General features: G+C 33.3%; 1 protein-coding gene across 4 annotated transcripts in view; it reads left to right on the forward strand.

Moving 5' to 3' along the window:
* Nucleotides 1-19,536, forward strand: part of LOC125051725 (U8-agatoxin-Ao1a-like) — a 39,668-nt gene that overhangs the window by 1,128 nt on the left and 19,004 nt on the right. The gene's annotated exons all lie outside the window — the stretch shown is intronic.

Below are 19,536 nucleotides of genomic sequence, written 5' to 3' on the forward strand. Positions count from 1 at the left end.
AAAGTAAAGTCAAAGTCAAAAATCATTTATTCATACAGGTAACACAATGTATACTTATGAACGTCAAAAAATACATTAAATGCTGCTAATTTTATATTTACTGCCAGTTCTCAAATCAAGGGTTTCTCTAATCCTACCTGATCTAGGTAAATTTTTAAGTTCTCGTATACATTTTGTCCGTCACTATTGTTAGGTTCAAAGAATTATTCTCATTAAAAAAAAAACAAAAACATACTTGTCACTAAAAAATTGAGAAACTAATTTTTATTTGCATATATTGTAGCTTGTATAGGATTTTCTAAGAAACAAATAAATCCGCATATTAATTAATCTAAACAGCCCAATTCATGTAATTTATAGTAATAAATCTAGATTTTATCTTAATTTATTCCACTTCACCCTAGAAATTAATAACGCTAGCCCAAATAACTTGCTTGTTCAAGCACTTAGCAACGAGTTTCATGACTTATATACGTCCTTAAAGTAACCCTTGGTCTAGAATTAAACCTTATTTAACTTCAACGTGATTTAGTGTTTAATTCAAGTATAATAAAAGTTAAATAAACTTTAGTCTTAATTAAGTCCCAAGCTACATGTCAAAGTGACTGCGGATAATTGAAAATTCTAGTACATAGTTGTTAAATGTGATAATAAAAGTGAAATTCATAGTTGTCTTTGTTAGATATACTGTGGTCGGTAAACGGAATAATAAAATGTATTAATGACGGTAAAAAATGACGTACATTGAATGAAATATAAAGAGAATTATTTTTTTAGTATCATACATGCTTCTAGAATATAATTCTTAATTCCAAATAATACTTGTAAATATTCGAAGGTTTACATGCTACGACTATGCTTATATTATTATTATATATTATAGCCTCTTTTCGGACATGACAGTATTTTTTCTTTATTTTCCGTAGATTGTTCTTTTGTTCAACTTTTGCGTGTCCATTTGCCAGGTGGCAAAGGCCTCCTTAATCTTCTCCATTTTGGCCTTTCTATGGCCACTCTACCCCATGTTGTTCCCGCGACTTGTATAATGTCGTCGTTCCATCTTTTTTGTGGTCTACCTCTCTTTCTCTTTTCATCTCTTGGGTACCATTATGTGATTATTTTACTCCATTTGTCCTTTCCCCTGATCATGTGGCCTGCCCATTTCCACTTTTGTCTTCTTAGTTTCAAAGTTATGTTAAGTTAAGTCGTCATGGACATAACATAACGACTATGCTTGCAACATCGTTATTGCTACGCTCGCTCGTCGAATTCTCGTAGCACGTGCTACGAAATAAATTGCATACAAAACTAACCTTGTCATCTTAGCAATTCAAATGAGAATTCCAAATAGAAGTTAGATAAATATCTAACAAAAGAGCAGTATTCGTTGAGCAATTTTAAACCCAACGTTTATATGTTTGTTTGTTGTTTTTATGTTTGGTTATGAGAACCCAGTCAATTAATGATTATTATTATTATTGTAAAAAATAAATAAATCAGTGGCGCTACAATCTTTTTAGGTCTGGGCCTTAGATTTATGTGTCTGTTTCATGATCATTTGTTAATCTAATAGGCAAGTAGGTGATCAGCCTCCTGTGCCTGACGTACGACGTCGACGTTTTGGGTTTAAGGCAAGCCGGTTTTCTCACGATGTTTTCCTTAACCGTTCGAGCGAATGTTAAATGCGCACATACTACAAAATCCATTGGTACAGCCGGGGATCGAACCTACGGATGAGAGTCGCACGCTGAAGCCACTAGGACATCACTGCTCATATATTATATGTACATACATAAATGTATCTCAGGATTAAAATCCTTTGCTTTAAATAATTAAGTCTAAAGCTTTGTAAAATTTAGATTCTTAATTTAAAGATATACAGAAATTATTAATATACATAAGAATTTAGCGTCATTGATTATTATATACTAAAATCGATTTTCTCTAAAACTTTACGATAATTAATAACAGTTTATGTGTTTACCAGAAAATTAAAGCTCCAGCAAAGTTAGGCTGTATACTCGTTAACTACTCGCAACTGCTGTTAAATAGGCCTGTACTTGTGTATGCGAAAAAGTTATGGCATGACATACTTATTGATCATGTTGTTTATCAGGCCAAATTGAGAAGCGTTTATCGTATCGCCTGGTTCTTAACGTATTACCAATATTTTAGGATTTCATTTATGGTGTTGAAATTCTTTTTAATTACTCATAATCATTCGTGCCAGAAATATGGTTGTGACAAAATTCATCTATAGCCTGTCCATAAACTATGAGCATATATATGTATGAGTGTGTTGTGGGCCATTATTTAGTATGTTTTAAAATGTTATATAAAATCGAAATTGCTGAACAATTTTTAACTTACGTTACCTATTTTCGCGGTTAAAACACATTAGACTTATCTAGTTTACTCTCTTTGTCGGACTGGATGTCTTTACACGTGGCTTGACAAGGAGTGCAAATGTATAAAGACCGCGCTTGCAAACACGCAAAACGATAGTTTCATAATAATAATTTCGAAAACAATTTGAAAATTCTGTTTATTTTACATAATTGATCCATACTTTAGTTCAAACTAATTTTGATTCCGTATTATTTCAACTGTTTTAGTCACAAACTAAAACAAGTTACAGTCACAAAGTTAACACGTATGTGCTTTTCAAATTTACCCTTTCACTGGAGGACTGTTTACAGATGTAACTAGATTATTCTTATTAAATAACGTCCGTGTAACAATGTTTTGTTAATTTAGCACGAGTTCGCACCTGGTACAATTATGCATTGTGAGTTTCCTAAACAAACGGCACCTATATTTCTATGGCTACAAGTGTGGAATTGCCTAAAAGTATCGTATTAGATATATGTTATATTGCTTAACCCCTAATAAAAAATTTAATAAGGGTTTTGGTTATTATATATAAAGTAAAATTTACTCGACAATCTGTATTCAATATTTAAAAAATTTAAATAATACTAATATATACTTTAAGATATGATCAGTATTTTCGCAGACTTTGTTGTAATGTTGGTTGGAAAGTATTAAATCTATTAAATACACATAATAACAATAATCAAAGAAAAAAAATAAATACTCCTTTCCCTTTTTCCTTAAAGAACAAGATTCGTTTTAAGTGTATAATGCGTGTGTGCTGTGGCTGAAATTGGCCCTCATTATGCTGAGGAGACCATAGCCATTACCACTAAAAAGAAAAAGAATGTAAAAATACTAATACTTACTTAGTAGAAAAAAAAATTATAATAATATTAGTAAAAAATTAAACGTTAAAATAAGAATAATTGTTAAGAAATAAATAAAGCTCCACATTTTGCTACAGTAAAAGGCTAGTGATCTATACCATACTAAAGGCCTTGCTTTGACAATACAACCTTTTTATCGAACTTCAAAACACCGAAGGAGGTGATGTTTTGGTGTATCTTATTACCTATTACCACTAGTTACTTAACTTATTATGAATAGCAAAATGCAAAGCTAACAACTTTATTAAGTACCATCGAAAATACATTCACTTTAGCGACTTGACATATTTACAGCGGCGTAGCTGACCCACCGCACTCTATTTAGGTCATATGTAGTCGTTATATACTACCATATAGTAGACAAACACACCACCGATGCGTGCCAAATTATATTTGAAAACATTATGTGGATATAAGCCAAATTTGTTGTATGCAATTCGATTAACGAAAGCTTGATTTTAATGGATATGTTTTCATATTAAAATATCATCATGTCATACAAATAGGATTTGTTGTATAATAAATAAAAAGACAAGAATATTTTATCCAGAAATATTTAATGTTGTTTCAAAAAAAATATTAAATGGTGAAATTAAAATCATTTAGGTATGTAGTTTCTGTTTTTTAGGGATTGCGCGCACGAGTGAGATTTGTCACCGTAACTGTTTCCTCACTCATAAGTCTGTGGATATGTATGGAGATGCATGTGACGTCGTGACAACTGGGTGACATTTATGTACGCCAACCGGCGAACAAGCCCATGACGATACTGTCACCGCACCGTTCGGTTTTCAAAGCATAGCGCACGAGAGACAAAATTGTCACTATCAACATCGTCAATTCGCTTTTGCCTTCCGATACTCGACTTTGGTGCACGCAAATGGCGTTGTCATCTACACAAAATGTGAATATGCGAGAAGACGATATTGATAATGACATCATTATTGAAGAAGTGGAAAAGAGACCAGAACTGACATTAATATGAATATTAAAGCATGGGAAGAGAATGTAGTGTAAAACTTTCCACTTACTACCCTGTGATTCTAAAGGGGGTATACCCAGTATTCTTTTCGGTTTCTTTTTTCTTCTGAGTCTAATGAGTTCACAGACGACAACCGTCTCTTCGAAATCCATATCGGCAAATGAGGCTTCGATTTCAAAAAAAAATTCGTGAGCGCCGACCATTATTCAAATAAACATATAAACAGCAAGTAGTTTTTAAACCGCTACTTTATACATATACATTATCTATGGACCATATTTTGATTGCTTCAAATGATGAAGGGTTACTAGGGTTGAAGGTGTCGAACTAACGACTCTTCATATAATAAAAACTATTTATGATACTCAAATTCATAATTCCATAAAAATTTAAATTGCGTTTAGTATACCCAACTTCTGCAACTTAGGAAAGTGGATTACATCCCTATGGGTTGAAAGGGAAAGTTAGGAGCGTAAAAGTGCTTTGGGAGCATCTGGTTCGCACGGACTGTTAATTTATTTCGACAGGTCTAACAGACCCGTAATACGACATAGGTCTATCAAATTACTCGAAATTCACGATTATTTTTGTTAAGATATTTTTTGTTTATAATTATATATTATATTTTTAATGTGCCTTGGTTTTTGATTATTCGTATTTGTTCACGCCATCCAGTTACCTTTAGTCCTCTCTGATCACATTCTCCATCCTTACCGCACCCATTTCCTAAACACCACTCTTTCTCTTTTGCGGTATTAAAGTGTGGAAGGAGGGGACCGCATTCTACATGCTCCCGCGCCGCAGAGAAGATTCACCCGCCGCCGCGAGCTCACGCGTGTGCTTTCGCTTGCGCTTACGCTTCTTCCGCTTATAGTGCATATAGATTTATTTGTGGTCTTCTCTCACGAAGACAGGTGAAGAGACTGTGGACTTTAGGTGAGTGGTGTTTCCATTATTTTTACGCCGCATTCCACTTGCCCCTCGGCCTACTTCTCATTGTCTTCGCCGCTACATTATTTTGGTCCTTTCGAGCCGCGATATATTATTTTAGTTTATTTCAATTCGCGATATATATATATATCTTAGTTAATATGGAGACTCGTAAAGCAACATTAGAGAAACAAGGTGCTAACAGTTCTCTTGAAATTGAACGAGCCGTGTTAATAGCAAAACGCGACAATCTATTTTCACGATTACAAGATTTATATGATAGGTCTAAGAAGACATCGGATGAAAGAGACATAAATTATTTTTTATCGGGAATGATTTCGATTGACAACATTCGGGATAAATTTTCAGAAACTGTAAATAAAATAAATATAATCGAATTAACAATTAATCCCCTATACACTGTTAATTTTGAATGCATGAATGCATTTGAAGATATGTACTGTCATTCTAAGTACATATTTGAAAAATTCAACAAGTCAGTGGCAGGTAGCAATGGTTTGTCCGACTTAAATACCCAACGTAGATCGTTTCGTTTACCGAAGTTAGACTTGATGATGTTTAATGGTGATGTCATTAAGTGGCCAATATTTCACGAAACTTTTAAACGTACGATACACGAAAACCCTGACCTTACAGATCATGAACGCATTCAATACTTAATCAGTAAATTGTCTGATTCGGCCCTTTCAGTTTGCGCAGGTATCATTCCAAATGCCGAAAATTATGCTTTAATTTGGCAAACGCTTATAGACAAATACCATGACAAACGAAGTTTAGGTTCAGCCTATATGCAAAAGATTCTAGACTTCAAACCGCTTACCACCGCTTCACATAAAAATTTACAATTGTTTCTTGACAATTACTGCACCGCAATATCAAGTTTAGAATCATTGCAATTAGAAAATTTAGCTGATTTTATTTTACTATATTTATCATGTAAGAAATTAGATTCTAGTACGATTCGTTCCTTTGAATTACATAATATGAATAACCCAACAATACCTAGTTATAAAGATTTAATTGCATTCGTACGCGAACATAATAGGATAGCTCAACATCTGGATCCTACTCGCACATTTGATAACAAACCGGTTTCGTCGCGTGCGTTCGTTTCGCTTACAGAGAAGCAGTCTTCTTGTTCATTTTGTAAACGCATCGATCATTTTAATTTATATAAATGTAATTCATTTAAAGAATTGTCTATCGAGGATAAATATACTTTTATCAAAAACAATAAAGGATGTTTTAACTGTTTAAGTTTATCGCATATGTTAAATAAATGTAAGTCTGCATGGAATTGTCGTCATTGCCGCATGAGACATCATTCAACGCTGTGTCGTAATGCGACGGTTTCTCAAGAAAACATTCACCCTAATAACTTGAATCGCATGAGCAATGCAACTGCACAGGTTGCTGTGCCTCCCGCTAATAACACACTTTATTTACCTGCACGCAGCGACAATCAGCCGATTAATAACTCAAATATTTCGCTTTGTAATATTCGGCCCGCTATTTCCGAAAGTAATAATACATGTTTATTAGGTACGGCACAAGTATTGATATATGGTTTAAATGGTAAACCACACAGTGTGCGTGTTTTAATTGATTGTGCATCTCAAAGCACTTTTATAACAATGAAATGCTGCAGAAGATTAAATTTAAAGGTTAATAAATTTTCTAATAAATTTGTAAAGGGTATTGGTTCCGCGTCAAATCCGATAATAGGAGAAGTGTCTATTGTTCTGTCTTCTCGGATTAACAATAATTCTTTATCTTTGAATGCCTTTGTGATAGACAAAATTACAGACTCTTTACCGGTGTCACAAATTAATAAGTCATCGCTTAAGCATTTGAACAATATTACCTTAGCGGATGAAAATTATTTTTATCCTTCAGAGGTTGATATACTTATTGGTGCACCGCAATACGCCGAAATAATGTTGTCAGGCCGTGTTACTGGCGCACCTGGCACTCCTACCGCTTTCGAAACAATATTCGGGTACATTATCATCGGAAACGTTCCCTTATTAAGTTCTGATTGCACCAATAACTATAACAGTTGTACCGCTATTTCGTTATGTTCTTTAGTTGAACAGCCGCAGTTAGAAAGTTTAATTCAAAAGTTTTGGCATTTAGAAGAGGTGCAATGTTCTGTCCCTTTGAGTCCAGACGCTATTAAGAATGAACGCATATTTACAAATACTGTTTCTCGCGATTCCACTGGTCGCTATACAGTGATGTTACCTTTTTCAGAGAATCCAGCCGTTTTAGGAGACTCATATGATATGGCTAAACAACGATTTTATTTTCTTGAGCGTAAAATGTCAGTATCAAAGGAACTTCGTTTGGAATATGATGCAATTATTAAAGAATACATCAATAAGGGTTACATTTCATTCGTGGAAAATGATAATAAAAATCATGGTTATTATATTCCACATCATGCAGTTGCGAGGTTGGATAAGACCTCCACGAGATGGCGCATGGTGATGGACGCTAGTGCAAAAGCATCTTCTGGTTTATCTTTGAATGATATATTATGTTCTGGAGATAGTCTTCAAAGTGATCTATTTAATATTTTGTTAGACTTTCGCTTGTATAAATTAGCCTTTGCGGATGCCAGTGAAAAAGCCTACGGCACTACTGTTTATTTAAAGACAAATAAACCTTTAAACTCTCCGCCTATAATTCGCTTAGTATGTGCTAAGTCGAAAGTTGCTCAGCTTAAAACCATTTCCGTTGCAAGACTAGAACTTTGCGCATGTTTACTCATGGCTAAGCTAGCTCAGCGGGTAATAGATACTTACAAGAAAAGTCACGTCATTAATGACATTTTTTGTTTCACTGATTCAATGGTTGCACTACATTGGATTTCCGCATCCCCGCACCGCTTTAAGACCTTTGTTGCTACTCGCATTACAAAAATAGTTTCTTATATTCGACCTGAAAAATTTCATCATGTTGCGGGTGATCAAAATCCTAGTGATTGTCTATCTCGCGGTTTGTCACCCACTGCATTTATAAATAATTCTATTTGGTTCACTGGCCCAAAATGCTTAGAATTGGAATCATCTGAGTGGCCAATTACTTCGGTTAACTCTGAAACAGCTGTTGATGTAGAAGAAGAAAGAAAAATAGTTTCTATCCCCGCTACTGTGTGGAGTGATCCAAACCCAATTTTAGAACTGTCTCATCGAGTTTCTTCTTGGTTATTGTTTCTCCGTACAGTGGTATGGATATACCGTTTTCTGAAAAGACTTCCTAGATCTACTAGTATCTCTGCTGATGATATTAATTTTGCTGAAATACAGATTTTTAAGGTTTTACAAAAAGTATACTTCTCTGATGTTATCCATAACATTAAAACTAGTGGTCGCTGCTCACGTTCTATTCAAAGATTATGTCCTTTTCTAGATTCTGATGGGTTGATCAGGGTTGGTGGTAGACTAAAAAATGCCAATCTTCAGTATGATCAACAGTATCCTATTTTGTTACCGCGAAAGGATAGGATAATTGAGTTAATTATTTCCTATTATCATCATCATAACTGTCACGTTGGTCCAGTCACTTTAATGGCGGTACTCCGACAACGTTTTTGGATACTATCTTGTCGCAGCATAGTGCGATCAATTATACATAAATGTAACTTTTTGTTTCAAAGTAAATCCTCACCCTACGATACTGCTCTTGGGTGACTTACCAAATTATCGTATATACGAATCTAGTCTTTTTAAAACCGCTTAATACACCGCTTTACAAACCGCTTAACAAATCACTTTAAAAAAAAAAAAAAAACCGCATTAGAAACCGCTTTACGAACCGTTTTACAGTCCGCTTAACAAACCACTTTAGAAACCGCTTTACAAAACCGCTTTACAAACCGCTTTATAAAACCGCTTTAGAAACCGCTAAACAAACCGCTTTATAAAACCGCTTTAGAAACCGCTTAACAAACCACTTAGAAACCGCTTTAGAAACCGCTTAACAAACCGCTTTATAAAACCGCTTTATAAAACCGCTTTACAAACCGCTTTATAAAACCGCTTTACAGTACGCTTAACAAACCGCTTTACAAACCGCTTTACATTCGCTACAAACTCGCATTAATATTTTTATTACATCTTATAATTTCTTTCTTTAATTTACAAATTATCTCTTTATAAAAAACCTAAAGGTTTTTTAGGCCGGGGGCAATGTTCACGCCATCCAGTTACCTTTAGTCCTCTCTGATCACATTCTCCATCCTTACCGCACCCATTTCCTAAACACCACTCTTTCTCTTTTGCGGTATTAAAGTGTGGAAGGAGGGGACCGCATTCTACATGCTCCCGCGCCGCAGAGAAGATTCACCCGCCGCCGCGAGCTCACGCGTGTGCTTTCGCTTGCGCTTACGCTTCTTCCGCTTATAGTGCATATAGATTTATTTGTGGTCTTCTCTCACGAAGACAGGTGAAGAGACTGTGGACTTTAGGTGAGTGGTGTTTCCATTATTTTTACGCCGCATTCCACTTGCCCCTCGGCCTACTTCTCATTGTCTTCGCCGCTACAGTATTAATATACAAAAACAATTGAACAAACATAAACGGAGTACCACAATATGATCTGTTAGGACTCACTTCGAAGTAGCTTATACAATTATTATGATGAAAGAGAAACTAAAATATGTCTGCTTCAATCTGTTAGGAGACTTTAATACATTTTAATAGAAATTTTGCTATAACTAAACCAAAAAAAACTTTTTTGAACGGATTGAAGTTATGTATTATTATAAATTTACAACTATTTAAACATAATTTTAAATTTATCCGACGTTTCGAGTGCTTTACAGCGTGCGTGGTCTCGGTGACTGAAGACAAAAGATGTTGAATGTCAAAAAGTATCACAGCTGCAGAGAAAGTTGCATTATCTGTTTCTAAAAAGTTTTTTATTTAAATGTGTAAAAGTTATGTCAATCAAAGACAATACTATAACTAAACCACTTAAACTTATATTTAAGGGTTTTTTTTCATATCTTTATTTATATGAACTAATTAAATACACAATAACTGATAACTAAAACTGAGATATCTAATTTAAACGCAAGCTAATTCTCAACTTAAAGGATAATTAACAAGGTCAAAACGTAATTACGAATATTATATTGTCATTATATATAGTACTTACTATACTTTAAGATCTTTTACGTACAATGACTTAATATGTAAAATCACTCAGGCTTATTAAACTATCAGATTACATATTCGTTGAAGCAATTAATTGAGATATCTGTTAGATTTGAATTGAGTTTGCAGAGCTCTCAACCGCATCTCGTCTTGATGAAGTTAGGATGCTCTCAAACCTCGAGTACTCGATCTTAGATCTGCCATAATATTGGAAAACAATACTTTATTTAAATATTTATTTTCAACACACAACTATATAGTATTTATGTTCTTAACCTACATACTAATAATATTAATAAAAAAACTAAACATATTCGATATAACCATCTTTAAAATTACTATAACAAAAAACAATAACTAACCTTAAAATATAATAGCAAAAATATATTATTAAAAGGAGGCGCTTTAGGCAAGGTTCCTAAGACACTGGCAAAAAAAAATATTAAAAAAAAAAATCAAACAAATTTAAAAAGTTTGGTCCCTGTGGCAGTGTACCTTTAATGCTGACAACATTTCGCTGTATTGCGATACTTATGAGTGAGCAAGGCACAAGCTCTGAAGTCGCCAATACTGTTCATATTATATAATAATTACTAACCTGTCCTGGTTTGACACGGCTAGATATTTTTTAATATTTAGCAAATTTGTACAAACTTAGGGATATTTTATCACTTTAACAGTGAAAGAATTTTTCCCATCGGGCGGAATTAATAATTTATTCTATACAAACTTACAAAATACCAATTTTTCTGTATAATATTGTTAAAGATAACCTGGGTTTTCTACTGATTATTTTGCTTTGTAGTCACTTTCTTTAGCTAGACCAATCAATCATTACTATGTATCTCAAAATCGTATTTTAATAGTCCCTAAACAGAACTAACTTTAGGTATTAAAGCTACGCGAAGATTGGTGAATTTATTCAAGATAGTGTATGCGACGAATCAAATAATAAGTTTAAGTGCTCTTATCGAATGAAGATATGATAATAATGAGTGCGTTTATTCTAAACCTAGTTACTAAATAAAATTAAGTTAGCACAATACAACTATTAGCCATATTAATTTGCCGCTCTCTTTTTACAGACTGGAGAGAACAATTTATTAGGTTAGGTATTTGCTTTTACATGGGTCATTTCAATGGACTGTTTGTGTCTACATGGTAAAAAAAACCGTGGTTTTGTGTGTAAAATTTGTTAAAAATTTTATGATTTAATAATATAGCTAACTTACTAATAATATTTAGGACAATATTGTAACTAACAATAATAACCATATGGACTTATGATGTTCAACTTGAATATTAAATAAGAATAGTATGTGTGCCCGATAGAATCGTGTCCACAAAATTGAAGTGGTATTTTTCCTTATATATTTTTATTCTTCGAGTAATCGGTAATTCTGTTTGGAAGAGAAGGTTTGTTTATGATTTGTCTATAGGCTGAATTAGGGAAATAATTTTTTACCCTTATAAATTTTACGAGTACGCTTTCCAATCTGATTACTCGAACGCTCATATTATAACTTCGGACTTTTAAGAGATCGCTTCAGTATGTTTACAGTTACTTGTGATTGTATGGGTTGTGGCCAGAATGAGTGAGGTGATTATGGATTGTGCTGCCAGTAAGAATATAAATTTTTTTGTCACAAATAATAATAAAATAGCTTTATTTTATTCGATAAAAATACAAAAACATATACGACACAATAGTAAGTAATAAAATAAAATAAAATAAAATAAAATAAAATAAAATAAAATAAAATAAAATAAAATAAAATAAAATAAAATAAAATAAAATAAAATAAAATAAAATAAAATAAAATAAAATAAAATAAAATAAAATAAAATAAAATAAAATAAAATAAAATAAAATAATAATAAAGTCACCTATAAGGTATTCCAGAATTTTCTATTTTTCTATCTCCAGCCATCTTTCCCCCGCCGTCCATCTGCTCTCCATCTTGTGCCCCGCCATTTCACTGGTGAACCGGGGCCACAGATAATAACCATCCATTAAATAAGACCATGAAACGTCCCCTAAAAGCCTATTTGTACTGAGTGCTTGACACTAATACACACACATTTAACGATAATCACGCCAAGCTAACAGATTGTCAAAGGCGAAATAATCTTTATCCAAAAGTCTGTCTCAAACATTAATTAGAACCTCAAAATCAAACAGTGGTAAGGAAGTGAAATCACGAAGTTTAATTAAATTCAGTATGTAATATGCTAATAAGGCATTTACATACTTTGTTGAACTTGCGACGGTTAATATTATTGTTATAAAATTTTGAATTCGCTTTATTTCTGACCCTCTTCTGGTTATGCAAATTTAAAAAAAGATAAAACCGATTCCTTGACCTTCCTTCCTTAATTTTGTTTTCTTTCAATCCTCTTAGCAGTAAACTTGTGTGTTGCGTCAATTTAATAAGAACACTATTGGTCTATAGGCACAGAATTTGATGAACTATGTGAATTCACCGCTCGTCTAGGTATTTCGGAATCAATTAGACTAAGAGTCCTTCAGAAAAGAGTATACCAGTTCTTCATAGGCATTGTGTGGGTCCAAGGACGGCGGAGCGATATTGTACATCAAGTGAGCCTCCTTTCCCATTCGCTACCTGTTCTATATAAGAAAAAAAAATTATATTATAATAGATCAGTATAATTTATATAATTTTACTATAAGTACAAAAAATTAGGTAACTTAAATAATGAAGACAGCAAAAACTACTTATAATATATACAAGACATACCGTTAATTGTTAAATTTGAAACGTTTCAATTGCTTTTCCATTTTCAAAGGATTTTATTCACAATTCATGTGCGAAGTGACTTATAATTTTATCATGACATATAACTGAACGTAAAGTTGCAAAGTGAAGAATTGGCTTCACATTTTATACGGCAAAAATATTCTTATTGAATCCAAGTGCTGACTCTAAAAACGGTCGGGATAAAATACGGTTGTCGTAAACTTCGTTGAAAGAAAACTGAACCTTATTCCCATTACATAAAGTCGAAGATAAATTTTCATTATATTTAGCCAAAACAATAAGGAACAAGGAATTGTTTTTCATTAACAATAAGAATTTTAATTAATAAGTAAACAGCTGTCTTTAATTTGAGTTTTCGAGACGTCTTAATAAATATTTAGAAAAATTAAAATAAACGTTTTATTCTAACAGTAGTAAAACATTTAAAAGTGTTAATGAAAGCTTTAATTTGTAAATGTTTAGAGATACTGTTTATAAAAAATGAACAATAATTATTATTTAATTTGTTTTAGTAGTCAAACAGTCAGTTGATATTATACTGGTTGTGAATGTTTCCACCAAACGTCCATTTTGTTTAAATGTTTAGCTAGATCAACGCCTACCTGCTGGGGCGATCACAGAGAGATTTGAGAGTCATCAAAAATTATTGCTCATTGATTGGCGACTCCCTCGGATTCCAGAATGACATGAGAGTCCGATGCTCTCGGCCATCCCTACATACGGTTCTATATATTTCTAGTTCTAGATAAATCCAGTTACATATAGGTCTTGGCCTCCTCCACTATCCTTGATATAGTAGTTAATACATTAACTATCACGAACAAAAGATAAACAGTAAACATTAGCTTAGAATACTTCAGAAATAAGAAATCAAAAATACATGACAGTACTCGTTACACTCAGAGAGTTCATGAAAACAATCGAAGAAGAAACTAGCAGGTTCAGATAGAGAGAACTTTTGACCTGTTGAAATTGCACAGATTAAATGCCAGACAAATAACATATAGGTGTACAAACATACAAAAAGTAAATTTTTTGACTTGTGATATTAAATTAGTACACATTAGTATATTAATATATTTAAGCTTTCAAATGTTGTGTGCAACATTTGAAAGCAAGCTTAATTTCGTAATTATTCGTGATTGTCCACAAATTTCTTGATAACTTAGTCATATTATTTATCTCTTTGATTTTATTCAAGTATATTCCCACTTAGAAAACAGACAAAGTTTCATGAAAATATATTTTGTAGTTTTTTATGTGTCCTGAGGGATATATAGTATTAGGCTTGATGATTGGAAAATGGCAGGTAAAAAATGTAGATTGGAATTTATAAGTTAATATCTTTTAAATTACTTTTAAGTAACATTATCTCCATCATTATTATAATTAATCTTAGCTTTTTCAAGGTCTGTAAAAGCTTTTTACAGTACATTTTAAGGACTTTTTGACTCAAGCTTCAAGGCTTCGAGCCTTGAACTAACGGGTGACGAACGAATTAAACAAAATGTAGGTCAGCTAACAATGTTTATCCATAATTTTATATACCATTCAAAACTATGTAACAATATTGTGAAACTTTATGTTCAAAATAAATATAGGAATATTGTCGATTGCATTCAAATTACATATACATTAATCATTATTTATGGATTTCTAACTTTCTCTAATTACAACTCAAAATATACTTATTTCAAATATATGATAATTATATTTGAAAAACGCTCGGTTTCTACTACACTAAAATTCTTGAACATTTCCCAACTATTAAGTGTAATTAGCTAGAGGCACTTAGCAGAAAGTCGCTCACTTTGGATAAAAGCAGCCGTTAGGCCTACAACGCACTAGCGGCTGGCCGCAATGCGGTGTGCCGCTGCGGCGGGCCGCGGTATATACGGTCCGCCGTAGCGGCCTGCCGTATTCTGGCTAACCGTCCCTATTGCGGTCCTATTGCGGTCTGCCGCAATCGTCACTCGTCAGTGCTTCTTGAAATATTACAAATTCAAATTTAATGACGTGGAATAAGTGATACATGTATCCTATGTTCCATAATAAACATATTTTATTTTTTTATTTTTTACTCTTTTAAAATAGGTTTACAATATTTTGTTTACATTTGTTAAATAATTATATGTGATGACGTAGGTAGGACGGCTAACCGCGCCGAGTGCGTGGAGGGGACGCGGCGCGCCGCATCATTCAACCGGTGCGGCTCGCCGGAGCTCCAGATCAACCGGAGCGGTTGACGGTTGACCGCAAGTCAGTGCGTTGTTATCGTGCGGTTTCATATAATAATCGATGTGCGGCCCGCCGCAGCGGCACACCGCATTGCGGCCAGCCGCTAGTGCGTTGTAGGTCTTAGACTTCATAATTTTCCTCGAAGCACCATAAATATCTTCTTTTCAGGTAACTATTCTCAATCTCTCTTTTACGAGAATATTTTAGCGCAAATTGTTATTACCCGAACCGTACTACGGTAATATTTTGTACTAATACATTTTTACTTCTCAGATACTCCGGCTTTATTGAAAGAAATATAACACAAATAAATTTACGATTCTCTCACGTATTAAAATGTCTTTGACGAATATAATAAAAGCTTTATTACTGTATAGATAAGTATATATATTTTCATTAAAAACATAAAAATTCCTTTGCCAAATAAATAAAAAATAAAATGCTACTTAAAATTTTAGAAATAAGTCATTTATTTTAGGAAGGATTAAAACATTTTGAACTGAATGCCACAGGAACAAAAGTCCGTGTGTTTGTCCGGAAGTTATGGAGTTAGTTAGAAGTGAAACTATAGGTGCCCATTGGAAAATGGAGAGCTTATCACCTAGTTAGCACTCAAATATCAATTAAACACACGAAAATACCAGTATTGGCCTAGTGGCCTCAGTGTGAGACTCTCATCCCTGAGATCGTAGGTTCCATCCCCAACTGTGCACCAATGGACTTTCTTTCTATGCGCATTTTACATTCGCTCGAATGGTGAAAGAAAACATCGTGAGGAAAACGACATGTCTTAGACCCAAAAAAAAAGTTGTCGGCGTATGTCAAGCACAGGAGGCTGATCACCTGCATGCCTATTAGATAATTTTTTTTACATGAAACAGATTCAGAAGTCTGAGGCCCAGACCTAAAGAGGTTGTAGCGCCACTGATTTATTTTAACACATGCAAATATAATCCCATTGGTTACGGGAATATTAAGAAGGGATTAATCGCTATAAGATGCACCACAAAGCCTTGGCTCTTCGTACAATATCGCAAAGCCTTAAAACTCAGAGCTTTAGAACTGCCACGTAGAAAATGTGTCATACATGTCGCTTTGTAGTCACGTATGGATTACACTTTTCATTACTTACTTTGCTATAACCTATTAATGACGGTTTATATAATAGTAGTATAGTATTACGTACGTCTTTAGTGTTGTAATATTTCAAAGTACTTTTTTTATTATATTTATTTATTATATACATGATCTTAAATGAAAATAAGTTGGTGTAGTGGAAACACAAACTGGACACAGTTTTTCTGTCCACCGGGACGTCGAACATATTTAAATAACTAACTTATATACTAAGGCCAGTGACATATACACTATAACATTATAACCATTAAAATTGTACGTAAAACGACACAAATCACTTACTCAGAAAATAAACAATTTTACAATTGTTTAGATTCTAACATTGGCTACTAAAACTAAAATACAAAGGTATTACAAATAATACATATAATAATATTTTTATAATATAACAAAGGGCAGGAGGCTCACCTGATGTTAAGTGAGTGCGCCACTCATAGACACTTACATTGCCAGAGGGTTAGAAAGTGCGTTGCCGTCCTTTTAAGAATTGGTACGCCATTCTTGAAGGACCTTGAAGTCGAATTAATATGGAAATCCTTCAGTGGTTCCACATAGTGGTGGTTAAAAAACGCTCAGTTGTGGAATGACGGACCTCGAGGTAATACGATGATGAAACTCAGCTAGGCTAGGCATCTGTTACCGCTTAGTAACAATTTCTCAGAAAAAAAAACAATTAGCCTTATCACGTTCATAATGTATTTCACAGCGTCTGGAAAGTTCTCAAAAGCCCTGAGGCGAGAGAATTAAAAACAAAGGATGAAACGACCGCGCGTTAATTTTAGTATTAACTAGTAACATGGTGTTAATAGTAGCGTAACATGCTTCAAAATTAACATTAATATAAAACTCAAATGCCATACGTAAGACACGGTTTCGACTGATTCTCACTGATCATCGTTACTATGTAATAAATAACCTTTCTTATATTATAAAACCTCCTACACAATCCCCCTTCTCGAAGTTTTTCGTTCAGAGAAATAGGATTTAATTTGGTATTAATTCGCAAAGTAAACTAATTTTAAAGATACATTATCGAAATTCAAAGAGATCCAATTAATTAAATTATTTCTCTTATTTTATACAATTAATTAAACGAAAGTGCTTATCTTCCGGACGGCACTTTCAAAAGATCTAATATATATTGACGTAATTTCTAAGAATGCATACACATAATAAATCGCTAGAAGTTTAAATTTATAGCCGATTAGAGTCTGTGTATGATACATATTAATCTACAATGAAATAATATTTTTTCAAGTAGTTATTTATTTTTTAATTGGAGCTACGTTAAACTTACCTTTGATACCTGTAGATTTACTACCTACAGTTTCGTGTTCTAAATTTAATTCAAAGGAACACTTATTTCTTGAATACTAACACACCACTTGACCGTGCCGTGGTTCTACAGACGTATTAAATTATAAAACTAAATCAAAAATACAATATCATCAGACAACAGACAATTAAAACCAATATTTAACAGGAAATACGCTGCCAAACTTGATTATGATAGAGTTTTGCTCGAAGATCAAGAACGGAATCAAATCGAAAACCAAAATAAAGTCGGAAGTTACTCCCGTGTCGTCAAAGGAAAAAGTTTTTTAGATCTAAACTAATGTTATAAAGAGGAAAGATTTCTGTAGTTGTGATAACGAAGAAACTTAAACTACTGGAAGAATTTCGAACACATAGTTCTAATGATATCTTTCAATCATTATATTACATAATATCGCTATATTTACCCTAAGCTACATTTATTTTCAAAATATATATATATATTATATATGTTCAGTCGTTCCGGAACAGGTTAGCAACTCACCTGTTTTCAATTGCATAAAATATCACGAGAATGTTTTTTTTTATAGAACAGGGGGCAAACTGGCAGGAGGCTCATCTGAGGTTAAGTGATACCGCCGCACATGGACACTCTCAATGCCAGAGGGCTCGCGAGTGCGTTGCCGATCTTTTACGAATTGGTACGCTCTTTTCTTGAAGGACCTTAAGTAGAATTGGTCCGGAATTACTTCAGTGGGAAGCTGGTTACACATAGTGGTAGTGCGTGGCAAAAATTGCCTTACGCTCAGTTATGGAACGATGGACATCGAGGTTGTTATTAAAGATATCTAAAATTTTACACGCGCAGTGAAACAATCTTCAGCTTCACGTGCCTCATACCTTAAAGCAAAGCTTTCAATTACAAGTGTAAATTAAGTTCACTCCAACACACTATGAAAATCCCTTAAAATCGATCAAATGATAAAAGCGATAACTCGGTTCATTATCTATCAAATTAAAAGAGAATTGGTATCAAATCCCTCCACACGTGTTCGGTTCGTATGATATTGATCCTTTGATATAATTCTACTTAATGCTTGAAAACGTGAGCAACAATACGTATGTCAGATTATCTTTACTTAAATAGTTTAAAATTTAAATGTTCAATTACATAGAGAAGTTAATGTTTTAGGGCCGTGTTCATTTAATAGTTAAGCGAGCCATTGCCAGGTTTGTTGTGCACCATTTATTTATTTTATAAACATAGAAAGAAAGACCGAGAAGAAACCGGTAACTCTTATGCATTTTTATGCTAAGTTGACTTCGTTTGATAGGACAGAATTGACTCTCATAATTTATGTAACGGAACTATGTCAACCAGACCAATCAATCTTTTACCGCCTGCTTAGTATCCATTCGATAGAAGATGAAAGCGGACGAAGAAGGAAAATATGAGTTACATATGTACTCGTTATATGGAGCCATCATTTTTGCTTTTAATATAAAAAATACACATAAACAACTTCACTGTTGCCAAATATGTTGAGTTCTGTAAAGACGAAAGCGTAATTACATAGAGGAAAGTAATAGTGTGTACGTGTTACAGTGTACTAAATAAAGTAAATTCAAATTGAAAGTAAAATATTTAAGTACTATAATGCTGCGGTAAAAAAAACAAATACAATTTTCATTTTCATTTAATTAGTGTATGCTTTAACTGCAAGCTGAAGATAATAAAAATTGTATTT

Source organism: Pieris napi, chromosome 8 (assembly GCF_905475465.1).
Source record: "Pieris napi chromosome 8, ilPieNapi1.2, whole genome shotgun sequence".
Classification (NCBI taxonomy): domain Eukaryota; kingdom Metazoa; phylum Arthropoda; class Insecta; order Lepidoptera; family Pieridae; genus Pieris; species Pieris napi.